The following is a 15,998-nucleotide window of genomic DNA, read 5'->3' as shown; positions in this document are numbered from 1 at the left end:
TTCTCTTCCCCTCTTCGCCACCTCCTGCACAAAGCTTCTTTAAATCTCCACCCCCGGCAGCATTTCTCTTTCCCTCTCTGCCACCTCCGCCGCTACCAATGGAGTGATGTGAAGACTGTAGAAGATCAACCATGCCAAACCTCTCTGCCACCTCCGCCGCTACCAATGGAGTGATGTGAAGACTGTAGAAGATCAACCATGCCAAAGAAGATAAGCTGATTGTCGAGAGAGATGTTCTCAATAAGAGATGAACATTTTTAATTCAAGCCCTTTAATAATGTAACGGGAAATCTTTTATGATCACTATTTTTGTTTTGAAAATTACGTTTATCATTATATAAATACAACTCTATTTCACGTATAACAAGTATTCATAAATTTTAAAANATAATATTAATATATATAATTTATTGAACATATAAGAGAACTTTTAATTTTTTTTTTTGTACAATTTCGATCAAATTAAAAGTTAAAAAATAAAACTAGAATTTTAAGTTCAAAATTCACTTTTATTTTATTTTATTGCAACACCTCCAACAACATAATGATCACTTATCCTGCAAGGAAAAGAAGGAAACAGAACAAAAGAACAGAAAGAAAAGAAAAGGAAAATAGGACTTTATACAAGTTTGAACGGGAGAGAAGTTTATTAGATCTTTCATCCCTTTTACTCTATTTCAATTGTTTAGATTTTTACCATCATTTTAGAAAATCATGATCAACAATATTAAAATGGTAAAAAAAAACTATTAAAATTGGCTAAAGATAACTGGGAAGACCATTAAAAGCAGAGAAAAAAATGAAAAAAAAAAATCATTAAAATTGTTGAAAGATAATTACAAAAACAAATTAAAAACAAAGAGAATAAAAAATGGAAGTCTTTTATTGTTGTAATGAAATTAACAATTTTTGTGTATACTGCCAAAACAACTTGCTTCTAAGAATGAGAATGATAGAGGATAAACCCTCGAAAAATAATTGAATGAATTTTGAAATATCAGATGACTAGAAAGTAGATAGTACTCTGACATAAAATAAATTCATCAAATTCTTTTATATGACAGTAGTTTATATCTTTTAGAAAAATGGTTAACTCCGTCTATAAACTTGTTACATGAAAGTTCGAACTTGAAATTGATGTCATGAGCACACATAGGTTAACTTGGATTTCAAAAGACAGAATCAAAATTTCATTAACGATATATTCATGACAACAACTTAAGTTAATCAAGTAAGTGGTCTTTCTATCGACTCGGTCGGAAGACTTATCTTATGTATGACGACACGTGTCCAGTGACCCTTGCACATGTCATTTATGCTTTATGTTATTTGATGATGTGATGACGTTATATGATGAAGTGATGACGTTAAATGATGATGTGGTGAAGTTATATGATGATGTACATGATGTTGACATGATGATGATGATGCATAATAATAAGATGATGCAATGCATGATGATGAAATGACTTAATATGACGATGTTCCACATTAAGATGTTGTGCATGCGTTAAATGTCACGATGCATTATGACGACAAGTTTTCAAAGACACAACCCTAGTTAATGTTAATGATGATGAATATATGAATGTGAATGCATGCATGTTACTTAGAATAATAAGTGAATGGTGTATAGGGTTGTGTCTTAAAGATGATTTAAAGATGAAAATTATAGGGACCTCGTGCATTTTGTGTGTTCATATATATCGGGATACTTCTTCACTAATGATGATGAGTGGGGACGCGCATGGTATGATGATGAGGGTGTTCATGGGGAGCAATTGGCAATCAATGCTTGATTAACAATTGTCAATTGGTTGATTCTTTATCCTCTATTAACGCTTAATTAGCTTTAGTGACTAATATTTTACAAAAGCTAGCGTTAAGACAAGGTTCCATGACTAAAGCACCCGTCCAAGCTACTGTTGTAATGGCTCAAACAACAGCTGGATCTTATGTATATTGTGGAGAAAAACACTGTTTTAATTAACATCCAAGTAATCTAACATCAATATTTTATGTGGAGATCAAGCTAATCAAGGCATCTAAAAAAATAATCACTTCTCAAAAGACATATAATTCAGGGTGGAAAAACTATCAAAACTTATCATGGAAGAGACAAGTCTCATACAATCAACAAATGTCACCTAAACAAAATTACCCTCTAGATTTTGGTCTATAAAATCAAATGGCATATGGTCCTCAACAAGCCAACACCCAAGGAAAAGAATACTCCGTAGTAAAGGTGAGACTAAGGAAAACAACAACAGTCACTCCCAAAAGGTGAGACTAAGGAAAACAACAACAGTCACTCCCAAGAAACAGCTATACATAGTAGAGAAAGGAGGAAATTGTTGTATAGAAAGAGTAGAGAAAAACTTATGCAGAAACTGCAGAACAGAAAGAGTACAGAAAAAATTATGCAAGAATAGTGCAAAAATTATGCAGGAATAGTGCAGTCTCCTAAAACGCAAACAACATTCAACAGTAAAGAAGAGAGCAGAATATACACATCACTATCTTCTTTTCCACAAAGAATAAAAAAGAATAAGGAAAAAGTCGGTTTCAAGAAGTTCATGGATATATTTAAGAAAATCACAAACCATTAGTGGAAGTCTTGAAATAAATGTTCAATTATGTCAAACTCTTAAAAAATATTCTCACCAATCCAAGAAAATTTGAAGAATTCAAGGTGGTAGAGTTGAATGAAGAGCGTAGTACAATATTGTACAAAAAGGTCCCACTAAAGGAGAAAGATCCCGACTCATTTACAATTACAAAATCAACTAAAGAAAAGAAGTAAGGTCGAGCATTATGTGATTTGGGATCAAGCATTAATCTAATGTCGTTGTCTATTGACCAAAAGTTAGGCATTGGTGAAGCTAGATCAACTAAAGTCACCCTCCAACTAGCAGACCTTCACTCATCTAGAAGGCAAAATCGAAGATATTCTAATTCAAGTGGACAAGTTCATATTTCCAGTAGATTTTATTATTTTGGATTATGAACCGAACCATGACTACCAATTATTTTGGAGAGAGCATTTTTGAAATCTGGGAGAACAATTATAGATGTCCACAAGGGAACAATAATGTTGAAAATGGATGTTCAACAAATAGAATTTAATATCAATGACAACATAAAATATCCAGCAGTAGTAGAGGATCGATCAACAATTTATAAATTGACAGGGAATTTAGTAGCAAATAGTTGAAAACAGCAACAAGAAGAAGACAACCGTTGGAATAATTGCACTAAACAAACAACAAGCAGAATTGGATGAACTCGTAAGATATTTTTAATCACTAAAATTATAGGAAAGAAAAAATTCATGAATGAAGTCATCTATTGACAACATACCCTTGAACTACGTCTTAAAAGTAGAGCTATTTGATATATAGGAGATGAATTTTATAATATTATTTCTACCCACAAAATTATTTTTTTGACAATAGATAACTGAAAAAAAAAAATTGAGGAAAAGGGAGCTGATAACCGGTAACAAGCTCAAGGGAAACCTTAGTTTTTTTTAATTTTTTATTTATTTATGCACTTACATAGTTGCATTACTTTCCTTACAATGATATGTTTTTTTTCTTGTCATTATTTTTACTGAACAACTTGCATGCCCCAATGTAAGGTAGTCAACTTTTGTGTGAGAATTAATTGTACTTAAATGTGGTTAATTTAACCATATTAGGGAGCCCAATTGCTTTTAGTGCATATTAGGATGTGATCCATGACAAATCTTATTTTCGTGTAGTGCACGTTGCCACATAGTTTCTTGTTCATCTTCATTTGCATTTGGTCTTATTTTATTTAAAATCATGTACACCTTTTTATGCAACATCATGCAATGACACAAACACCAAAGAAGAAACAAACATTCATCCAAAAGCTATAGTAAACACTAGAACAATAAAAATATTTTAAACAACTTTGGATAAAATTATGTATTTAAATTCATTTACTTTCCACAAGTCCAATGAGAAAAATGATAGATGGAAAGTAAAATTAATTTAAAGTAGTTTTCCAATCAACACAAATATAGAAATTATGAGTTTCAAAAAAATTCATTTAAGAATACTTGAAATGAAAGCAATATGCTTTAAAATTACTTAAACACATATATAGTCTATGAACATTGAACGATAGAACTGTCACGACCTGATTTTTTAGGTTTCGAAAGAACAAATCGTGACTAAAAAGACGAAAATCGTGAAAACAAATAAAATTTAAAAGGTGATAAAATAGGAAATGAAAATCTCATAAAATTTAAAGAAAGAAAAAGGAGTCAACGACACAAAAATTAAATACAAAATTAAAGTCAAATATTACAAACGGGAAATGCAATTATGAAAGAAAAATACAAGACTCTAAAAGACCGACAAGGAACTGACGCTTCGGAACGACTCCCCTCTGTGACAGTGCAGCTCTCGAACACCTCCCCACCTCGACTAGTACCTGGAAAAAAAAAAAAAGGGAAACGGGGTGAGTATAAAAATATACTCAGTAAGCAACCTACTTGTAGGCTCTTATTCATATCTAAGTTTAGGTGAGAACCACCAACTATACTCTATACCCCAGAGTCTCAGTACTCTCAGTACACAGTTCAGGGTGGAAGGACTTAACCTTTGAAGCGGTATTCAACATTTGAGGATGAGGTGCTCCCTCATAACTACATGTACCCCTCGTTCAACCCAGCTAGAATTAATCACAACATGGTCAACGTCCTTCCACAGGACAGACCCATCATGCAGGCGACCTTGACCCACTCGCATGATCAACATCTTACCATAAGATGGATCCCCTTGCAGAGTAGTCAATCTACCATTGAGTAACACTTCCCTAACAGGCGTCTCGCCAAGCTCAACCGTACCACAACAGAGTAGGAAGAGAAGAGTAACACCTCTCTAACTGGCATCTCGCCTAGCTCAACGGTACTTGTAATAACCCAAAACTAAATAAAGAAATAAACCAATAATATTAATTATAAAAAAATGGTTAAAATGATAATAATAATAAATAAATAAACAAAAAAACAACATTTCCACTACTTCTCTCCACTAACCTCTCATCCCTCCCCATATTTATCTCTCCTCAACCCATCCTGCGAGAAAGTAACAAAAAAAAAAACAGAAAAAGAATAATAGTCACGTATATATTAAATCTTCATTTTCTTTAATCCTATTTTTTTAGAAATCACAAGATCTTGTTGAATTATTACAATGGTTTAATTTTGAGTTAGAAACTAAATGTCTATCATTTATATGAATTCTAGCAAATAACATCGTTTATATGAATTCTAGTCAATCACATCATTTATATGAATTCTAGCAAATCACATCAGATTAGTAATATTAAATTAAATTTTTATTAGTAGCCATAGATTAAAAATAGAATGGCCAAGAAAATTTGTGAATCTTAAACACTAAGACAAGGAAAGATTTGGAAACAGAGATCCACTAGAAATTTAGAATAAGTTAGAACACAATTAAGAGACAAACAGATAAAAGAAAAAAAAGAAGATTAAGGAATTAAAAACCACAAACTAAATATAGAGAAATAACTTAAATAGGTGTATCTACACCCATAACTATAGAAAATAAGATTTTTTATAAAAATATAATTATAGACATATAACATTTCAAGACTTTGCACAATGGACCCATGTAAATTAAAGAAATAATTTTGTAGATTTCAAACATGAAGCTAATGTCATGGGCTCACATAGGTTGACATGGATTTCAAAGGACTGAATCAAACTTTCATTAAAGATATATTTGTAACAACAACTTAAGCTAGCCAGGTAAGTGACCTTAGTATCAGCATGGTTATATTTGATATTGACACGTGCCCCGTGGTTCTGCACGTGCCATATATATTGATATGTGTGAATTGTCTGTGGATCAATATGCTTCTTATATGTTATAATATGTGAACTGTATGATAATAGTTACGGTACGATGTGTTCAAGAATATGTTTGAGATAGGATACGAGATGGATGCACAAAACGAAATGTAACGATAGGAGTAAAATACGTTCATGTAGCGTTAAGGTTAGGTTACATACTGGAGTGATATGGATAAGAGAGATTGATGGAAGAATATGGTTAGGTTACGGGTAGAAAGGGATAGGTTTGTGATAGATTGATAGAACGATAATATTAGGATTGATAGAACGATAGCATTAGGTTATGTTCTTGTGATGATATGACTAAGGTACGTTCATGTAATGATATGTCTGTGATAGATATAAGAACGTTAAGGCTATGATAAGTTAGAAAACGATATGACTACGAAGTGTTTACATTATGACTTGTTTATGATATGATACATTGTGATGCAATATGTCATGGTATGATGTGTATATGATGAAATGTTATGTTAAAAGCATAGAACGTTATGTTAGGTCTCTTAAATTGTGTGTACACAGCATGATATGAATGACATGAAATTACGATAAATGGCATGAAATATAACCCCGTTAGAATTATGTATGATTTGAAAACTGAAGAATGAAAAACGATATGATATGAATGATGAACGATATCTGGAACGATATCTGAAACGATATGAAAAATGATATGATATGTACATAATGCTAGCGGGGTTGTATTAAAGGATAATGAAAATGAAAAAGTATTGGGACCTCATGCATTATGTGTGCTCATGCATTTGGGGGGATACCCCTATCCAATCACGAGGGTACGAACGCATACATCTAATGGCAAGACAACGATTGTTATGCTTTGCATAGCGCTGCCGTGATAGTTACTAGTTCTAGCGGGTGTCTGGCCTAAAGGGCTCCCAGAATATCCCCACCGGATAAGAAAAGTGTCCCAGCGGTGTGCGAACTAGCTGGTGAGCCCATACTCGTACATATGGGCTGTGTGTAGAGTATATGGTACACATCCAAAATTACCCGTTAGGACAACACCGTAGGAAGAACGGAATGAAAGATAGGTTCCATCATCTCATTACATGTGATTGTTGCATTTAACTTCAATAGTGGGGTCACTTACTGAATATTTCTTTAAATACTCAAGCCTGTGCTACTATATTTTTCAGGTTAAGGCAAGGCATTCCTGTACGGCTGACGACGGTTTCACAACTCGAGACCATGACACATGCATAGGATAGTGGTATTTATTTTCTTAGACTTAGGCTAGAATAGGATGTTTTTAACTGAAACTCTTATTTATTTGATTTAGTCGTTTGTTGTGTCGTTTTAAAGATGTTTTCGAAACACGTAAGTCCATGACTGTGTTTTAAGATAAAGATTATGTTTTATGGAATTTAAATGAAGTCTTCCGCATTCAATGTTTATGGTACGTATACAGTAGCGACCTTAAATTAAGTAGAAAATTTTGGGTCGTTACAGTACCACACCGAAGTAGGAAGGAAAGAGTAACATCTCCCTAACTGGCTTCTCGCCTAGCTCAATAGTACCACAATGGAGTAGGAAGGGAAGCGGAGCATACTCGAACGCTATACCAGATACTGTCGGCTAAGAGATCATCTCTCTACACCTCGGGGTCCAATGTGGTTCTCTATATCTCAAGGATAGTTAAAACTATTGAGTTAAGGATCCCGACTTCCAGATTCACTCGACCAAGATTCCCAAGTCTATAACAGTCCAAGGTTAAAGGGTCTCTCCCTCTAAGCGTCACTCACGACACCATAGACCGTAACATTAGGATGGTCCCCTAACTAAACCCAACTTAATCCCTACAAGAGTTCACCTTAGGCATATCATAACACTACAACTTGTCAATCATATCATAAGTTCGCACAATTATTTAAGAGGAGTTTATGTATGATTAACAATGCATACAATCATACAAGCTCAACGGGGCGGTAACATCCATCAACACCCGGAGCACAGATACACAAATTCTCATGTCCGCCAACATAGTATGAACAGATAAAAGCATTAGTAAGATAGTCCAGCAAGCATACAAACAACGGGTACAAAATCTCACTAGGGGAACAAGTCCAATAGATATATATTTAATTCTCTAAGTACAGAGGATCATTAGATCTAGCCACCTATGGGTAATTTGTTCTAGCATGCATGCAAAACCAAGCGCACCCTACAAGTATTACTTCCTAAATTAGTATGGTTACTTACAAGTATGTCGCGTGCCTTCCCGAGCTTGATTACAGTCGTAATGGAGTCTGAAAACTATGAATTATCTATACAAAGACCTAGTTCATAGTAAAATAGGATTAGCACTGGAATCGGGACGAAAAACGGGAGAAAATAGGGCACTCACACGCCCGCACGCGCTCATAGGGGACTCCCATGCGCTTGCACATTTCCCCACGCGCAGGGTCTACGCGTGGTCAACACGGGCGTGACGTAGACTTACCCCCTTCGAATTTTCTAGGCGTGACACGTGTCGTATACAGGGACTGGCAGTAGCTTTCGGGTTGGACCGCGAGTCATCGGGTTGCTTCACGGAGCTCGGGTCAGGTTTTCGGGTCAACCGTCGAACGGGTGTCAACAGAGGTGCCAGACGTGTCTCTCCACCAATTGCTCAACACGAGTCCTCCCTTTCCGGCGGCCGTGTGTCCCTCGCCGATTGCCTGAGTTCATCCAATTTCTAGATTTCGGTCAAATTCTATATCAACCTATTTATTTTGGGTTTTTCTATCTTCCAAACCATAACTCGAATTAAATGGATTCCTTCACAAGAATTCAAGATCTCAAGTCCACCTATCTAGATATATTTTTATTCTATTTTTTTGTTATGCACAGCACCTAATAAATGGAGTCGAAAACTAAGAAAAATTCAGTTTCTTACCAAAGTAGGACAATTTCTCGATTTTGTTTTCCAACGAGATTTTGGCTGCGTTTCCTCTGAAAACTTGCAAGTCTCCTCACCTAAAGTTTTGCAACTAGATTATTAAGGTCTAAATCATCTAAAATTCCCGGAACTATGGTGAAATCTTGAAACAAAAGAGGTCGTGGACTTACCTAACGTTTCTTTCCGGAAACGAACGATCCAACGGTCAGACCACTCCTCTTGATACTTTGAGTAGCTCTAGTAGGAGACCTAAGATTGAGAGTGCTTCAGTTCCGGTTTGGGCATTTCTCCCTCCTTCCTCTTCTTAAAAAACCCTAACGGTTCCTTTCTCTTTCTCTCTCTCTATTATTTTTTTTTTTCTTTTTTTTTTTCTTCCTAGTCTGTCTATATTGACTTTGACCAAAATTTAGATTACATTACCATTTTTTTAAATATTTTCCTTAAGTTCCTTGATGCATACCGAGCATTTCTTTCTTCTGCACCGATTTGAAAATCACACTCTAAGTCCTCCAATAAAATCTAGAAACTCACAATGGTTAAGAAGGTGCTAGTCACAAGGATAGAGCGAATTGTACCTGTTGAGTTCGGGGTGTTACAAGAACGATAGCATTAGGATTACTCTAAAAATAAGGATTATGATAGATTGATAGAATGATAGCATTAACCTGCAATGATATGCTAAGGTACATTCATGTAACGATATGATTATAATAGATATAAGAATGTTAAGGCTATTGATAAGTTAAGGAACGATATGAAAACGAAGCGTTTAAGATATGATATGATTATGATATGACATGTGAATGACGGATATATATATATATTGTGATATGATATGAAAATGATATGAAATATGTTATGGTACGAGATATGTGATAATTGACATGTTTATGATATGATATATTGTGATGCGATATATTATGGTATGATATGTACATGATGAAATTTTTTAGTCGGGAAGCCTGGAATGTTATGATATGATATATTTATGTAATTTGAATGATATGTGATTGACATGCAAAATGACGAACTAGCATGAAATACAACTCCGACATATACATAAAAAACGATATGTGAAATGATATGAGAAACGATATGATATGTACGGAATACTAGTGAGGTTGTATTAAATGATAATAAAAATGGAAAAATGTTGGGACTTCATGCATTATTGTGTGCTCATGCATTGGGGGATACCCCTTACCCTTCACGATAGTACGGATGTATACGTTACGAGGCAGAAAAATAATCATTATCGTTATCATAATGCTACGATGACCAAGCAGAAAAACGTTCATTACGTTTATCATAATGCTACGCCTGTCAGGCAGGACAACAAACATTATGTTTAACCTAATGCTGCCTGATGGTTATTAGTTCTAACGGTGTCCAGTTTAAGTAATTCCCAGAGTATGCTCGAACGACAAGGAAATTTGCCCAGCGGTGTGCGAATTGACTGGTGAGTCCAAACTCACACGTATGGGTTGTGTGTAGAGTATATGGTACACGTCCAAATTACCCGTTAGGATAGTACCGAAGGAAAATAGACTGAAAAGATAGGTTCTATCATTGCATTTGCATGTTCTTGCATTTAAAGCCCCAAAAGTGAGGTCACCCACTGAGTATTTATTTAAATACTTAAGTCACTTCTGTTTCAGGTTAAGGCAAGACATTCTTGTACTGCTGACGACGACATCGCAACTTGAGACCATGGAACATGCATAAAGTAGTCATATTTATGAAAGTTTAAATAAAGTATTTCTGTATCCAATGTTCATGATATGTATACAGTGACGACCTTAAATTAAATAAAAAATTCTAGGTCGTTACAATTGTAATAGACAACATTTTCTAAGCATTCAATGTGATATACTGGAATTTTAACCTCATATTCTCCATCAAAATTAGTTAACCATCTCCTATTGGATAAGAGGAATTTTATTTAAATTTGTCTAGCATGATTTGGCAGTTGTACTAAAGCACCGATGGTGACCCAAAAAATAAGGTAAAAATTTTGGTGAAGTAAAACAAAATATTTAAAGCATATGTACTTACTTATTGATGTATATGTATATGTTTAAATTATATCAAATTAGAGTTTATACATAAATTTTAGATAAAAATGAAAGGTAAATCCCAATTTTTATTTAAAATTTTAATAGGAGGAAATCATAGAAAAGTTCATGATTTTTTCTCTTATATCGTGTTTCAATTGTTTAGATTTTTGTTATCATTCTACTGATTATAGAAAATTCGGATCCAACATTAAAATAATGAAAGTGAAAAACAACTAAGTATTGATTAAAATTGGCAAAGATAAACTGGGAACAAAATAAAAGAAAAATAGAGAAACACATAAAAGGAAAAAATGAGAGATATGAAATTTTGAATTTTATTCTCAATATAATTAAAAAATTAATTAAAATTGGTCAAAGATAATTGTGAACAAAATTTAAGAAAAACAGAGTAAATACCGAACAAATATGATTAGTGCCCCTGTTTCCAACCGTGAGTGTTATCTCGCCTTCAGCAAGCATTCTCCGGAACTAGTTTCCTAAAAAAAAGAACAAATATGATTAGTGGTCCATGAATCCAGTATCTAGGTTGAGTGATCATGCTCTACTAAACATATTTTTACAACTAGTAAATCTTATTTACTTTGTTGTGCCTTTTCAACACTCTTCCCTATGCCCGTTTTCATTGTAATTGAAACATTTTCCATTATTTGCATTTTGAACCTTGCGTCTGGGTCAGTAGAAATCTTATCTTTCCCTTTTTGTCATATGCATCCCAAACTATTCTGTTTGCATTTGAGCCGGGATTTAGGGGGACATTCCTCAGTTAAAACAAACCTCAAACATGTATGTACATAATAGTATCGATATATATACATACATCTACATAGATATGTATTATGTATGCATCTACGTATATCTACATAGATATGTATTATCTATGTATCTACGTATATAGATATTTATATATATACATATATATGTATATAGATATATATATACACACGTATATATGTATGTATGTATATATATATATATTTTTTAAATGGTAGAATATTACCCTTCTTTCTTCTTTAAATCTCTCACCCTAAAAAGTTCTCGAAATAACCCAATCCTCTCCTCATTTACATGTGGCTTCTCAACTAGTTGATTCCTTTACAAAATCATGACAAGAGGAATGTGTTATTGCGTAACGTTTCTACCTTCCTTGCAAGAATTTTCATCGATCATTTTTCATCTCAAATCTTTCTTCAACGACAATATGTAACGACCCAAAATTTTCTACTTAATTTAAGATCGCTACTCTATACATATCATAAACATTGAATGCGAAAATACTTCATTTAAACTTTCATAAAACGTCACATTCATCTTAAAACACAGTCATGGACTTACGTGTTTTAAAAACACCTTAAAAAACGACACAACAAAAGACTAAATAAAATAAATAAACGTTTAAATTAAAAACATCATATTCTAGTGTAAGTCTAATAAAATAAATAAGACTACCCTATGCATCGAGTTGCGATGTCGTCATCAGCCATATAGGAATGTCTTTCCTTAACCTAAAATAGAGGTAGCACTGCCTTGAGTATTTTAAAAAATACTCAGCAAGGGACCCCACCGCCGGGGGTTAAATGCAACAACATGTGAATGTAATGACGGATCTATCATATTAGTCTCTTTTCCTACGACACTATCTTAATGGGTAGCTTGGATGTGTACCATATACTCTACACACAGCTGATACGTTCGAGTATGGGCTCACTAGACAGTTCACACACCGCTGGACCCCTTTCTTGTTGGGCGACCCTGCTCTGATAACTCTTCTTATGCCGGACACCCATTAGACTCAGTAACTATTATGACAGCATTATGTAAAACATAATGATACTTCACCTGCCTAATGGTGTACGTGTCCGTACCCTCGTAATGGAATAGGGTATCCCCCAATGTATGAGCAGACATAATGCATGAGGTCCCAATATTTTTCTATTTTCATTATCATTTAATACAACCCCGCTAACGTTACGTACATTTCATGTCATTTTTTATATCATTTCACATATTGGTTATCATTCATATCATATCATTTCTCATTTTTCATTTCTCATATCACACATAACTCTAACGGGGTTAGATTTCATGTCATTTATCGTGATTTCATGTCATTCATATCATGTTGTGTACATACAATTTAAGAGGCATAACATAGTATTCCATGTTTTTAACGTAACATCTCCTCATATACATCTCATACCATAACATATTGCATCACAATATATTATATCATAAACATGTCAATTTATCACATCTCGTACCATAACATGTTTCATATAATTTTCATATCATATGACAACATATATATATATATATATATATATATCTGTCATTCACATGTCGTATCATAATCATATCATATCGTAAACATTTCATGGTCATATTATTCCCTAACTTATTATAGCCTTAACATTCTTATATATATCACAGTCATATCTTTATATGAATGTACCTTAGTCACATCGTTACAAGAACATATTCTAACGTTATCGTTCTATCCATCTATCATAATCCTATCCGTTTCTACCTATAACCTAATCGTATTCTTTTATCAATTGATTGTGACAATATCGTTTCTATCAATCTCTCATATCCATAGCACTTTTACATGTAATCTAACCTTAACATTTCATATACATATCTTACTTCTATTATTACTTTATGTTTAGTGCATCCTTCTTGTATCATATCTTAAGCATATTATTGAAAACATCGTATGGTAAGTATTATTATACAATTCACATATTATAACATATACATAACATAACATAAGTCTATCGATTCACAAATAATTCACACATATCAATATATATGCACGTGCAAAACCATGGGCACATGTCAACATCAAATATAACCATTTCGATAGTAAGATCAGCTTAGGCTGATGTCACCAATTTATCCTTAAAAACGTCGATTTTGTCCTTTATATCCAAGTCAACCTATATGAACAGTGAAATCAATTTCAATTTCAATTCTCTAAATTTTAAAATTTTAAAATGGTCCATGTGTTAGATTTCAAATGGTCCATGTGTTAGATTTCAGGTGACTATGATTAGAGTATGGGATATATATATATATAGTTAGTAGACTTTCTTACCTTCTTATATTTATTGTTTTATTTTTTATCCCATTCACTTCCTTACCTTCTCAACTCTATTGTTTTATCTTTTGATTCGGTTCACCACATCTTTTTCTTACTAGATATTATTGGTTCACTTCTTTACCTTCTCAACTTTACTATTTTATCTTTTGATTTGGTTCACCACATCTTTTCCTCCTACTAGATATTATTGCCAATTTTGTTAATAGATTCTTACTTCCAACAATTTTTTTTTATTTTTTATTTCTTACCTCCAACTATTTCCTTCTTTTAAATATATATATATATATATTTTCCTCTTACTCCCACCATTTTACTTTTTATTTCAGTATTTTCTTATTTTCAACTATTTAAATATGTTGACTCAAATCTCACATATTTATCAGTTCAGTTTTTCTAAAAAAAAATTAGAGGGAGTGGAGGAGAGATAATTGAAAAAGGGATGATAAGTTGGTGGAAAATCTCACGTATTTGTCATTTCAGTTTTTCTACAATAAAATATAGAAAGGAGTTAAGAAGAGATAATGGAGAAAGGGATGTTAAGTTACTCTAACAGTTACTAGTTATTCAGACAAAAAAAATTATATTGGCCCAAGATCACAAAATGATTGAATTGTTGTAAGTGTTAAATCATTTAGTTGAGGTGTTATGTTGATTAGGCTCTTAATAAGAGATGAATTGCCGTCGGAATCCCGCTAAGTCATTTTTCATACTTCATTTTCGTCAAAATTACATCAATTTCATGTTGTTGGTTTTTGGCCAGTTGGGACACGCCTCTTAGCTCCTAGACCCAATGAAGGCGTTTTGGGAGATGTTGTTGGATTTGGTCCCGTTGGGATATGCCTCTTGGTGACTAAACTTGACAGAAGGCTTCAGGAGATGTTGCTGGATTTGTGCCCGTTGGAACATGCCTCTTAGCTCCTAGACCCAATGGAGGTGTTTCAGGAGATGTTGCTGGATTAGGTCCAGTTGGGACACGCCTCTTGATGCTTAAACTTGAGGGAGGGCTTTTAAGAGATGTTGCTGGATTTCGGCCCGTTGGTACATGCTTTTTAAGTCCTAAAGAAAACACATTGCCACTCCACTTGTCTCAAGAGAATTGAGATTAGACAAATAGCAACAAAATAGATCATCAAGAGTACATAAACCCTATTGACCTATTTTTAGCAAACCCGTTTTGTCGTCACACAAATATTCTACCTCTAAATCTCACATCTTTATAAACTCATTCCCCAAATATCTTTTTCCATAACTAAATTATAATGAAACTTTTATGAAAATATAAAGATACTTTTTTTAAACAAAATATTAACAATTTTTATTCCTAACCAATTATAAGAATATTTTTTTTTTATTTTTTTTAAAATTTAACTCCAATTTTTTTTTAACTTTATTGGAAGTTTAATGGTATTATGGGAACTTTAGAGTAATTTTTTTAAATTTAAATTTCTTTGTTTTTTTTTTTTTACTATTTTTTAAAAAACAAATTTAGTATTTACTATTTGAAAATGTACATTATTCTTTTTTTTTTTTTACTATTTTTTAAAAAACAAATTTAGTATTTACTATTTGAAAATGTACATTATTCCTATAAATTTTTTACTATTTTTTAAAAAACAAATTTAGTATTTACTATTTGAAAATGTACATTATTCCTATAAATTTTTTTAGATTGGCTGTGGATTTTCATACCATCTTTATGATCACCAAACATCAAAAAGAAACAACAAAAAATGAATAATTTAGTGTTATTTATGCTATTCATTTTTCCACTTTTCTTTCATCCATTTCTTGCCATTGCTGACTCATCGCCAGACCTGAACCATTCCCGTAGATCTCTTTCTACTTTCCTCTTCACTTCTCCGCCCCCTCCAGCGGCGTTCCTCTTCACCTCTCCGCCACCTCCTGTGCGAAGCTTCTTTAAATCTTCACCCCCGGCAACATTTCTCTTCCCCTCTCCGCCACCCCCGGCGGCGTTTCTTTTCCCCTCTCCGCCACCTCCTACGCAAA

General features: G+C 33.4%; 1 long non-coding RNA gene across 1 annotated transcript; it reads right to left on the bottom strand.

Annotated features, from left to right (window-relative positions):
* Window positions 1-4,369: 4,369 nt before the first annotated feature.
* LOC111473541 lies at window positions 4,370-8,879 on the bottom strand. The gene is made up of 2 exons (XR_002715721.1): window positions 8,811-8,879; window positions 4,370-4,464 (listed from the first exon to the last, which is right to left on the bottom strand). It is a non-coding gene; the product is annotated as an uncharacterized LOC111473541 (long non-coding RNA).
* Window positions 8,880-15,998: the final 7,119 nt, after the last annotated feature.

The sequence above is a fragment of the Cucurbita maxima genome, unplaced genomic scaffold (assembly GCF_002738345.1).
Source record: "Cucurbita maxima cultivar Rimu unplaced genomic scaffold, Cmax_1.0 Cma_Scf00130, whole genome shotgun sequence".
Lineage (NCBI taxonomy): Eukaryota > Viridiplantae > Streptophyta > Magnoliopsida > Cucurbitales > Cucurbitaceae > Cucurbita > Cucurbita maxima.
Note: the sequence above shows the minus strand (reverse complement) of the source record. Positions and strands in the feature narration are given on the sequence as shown.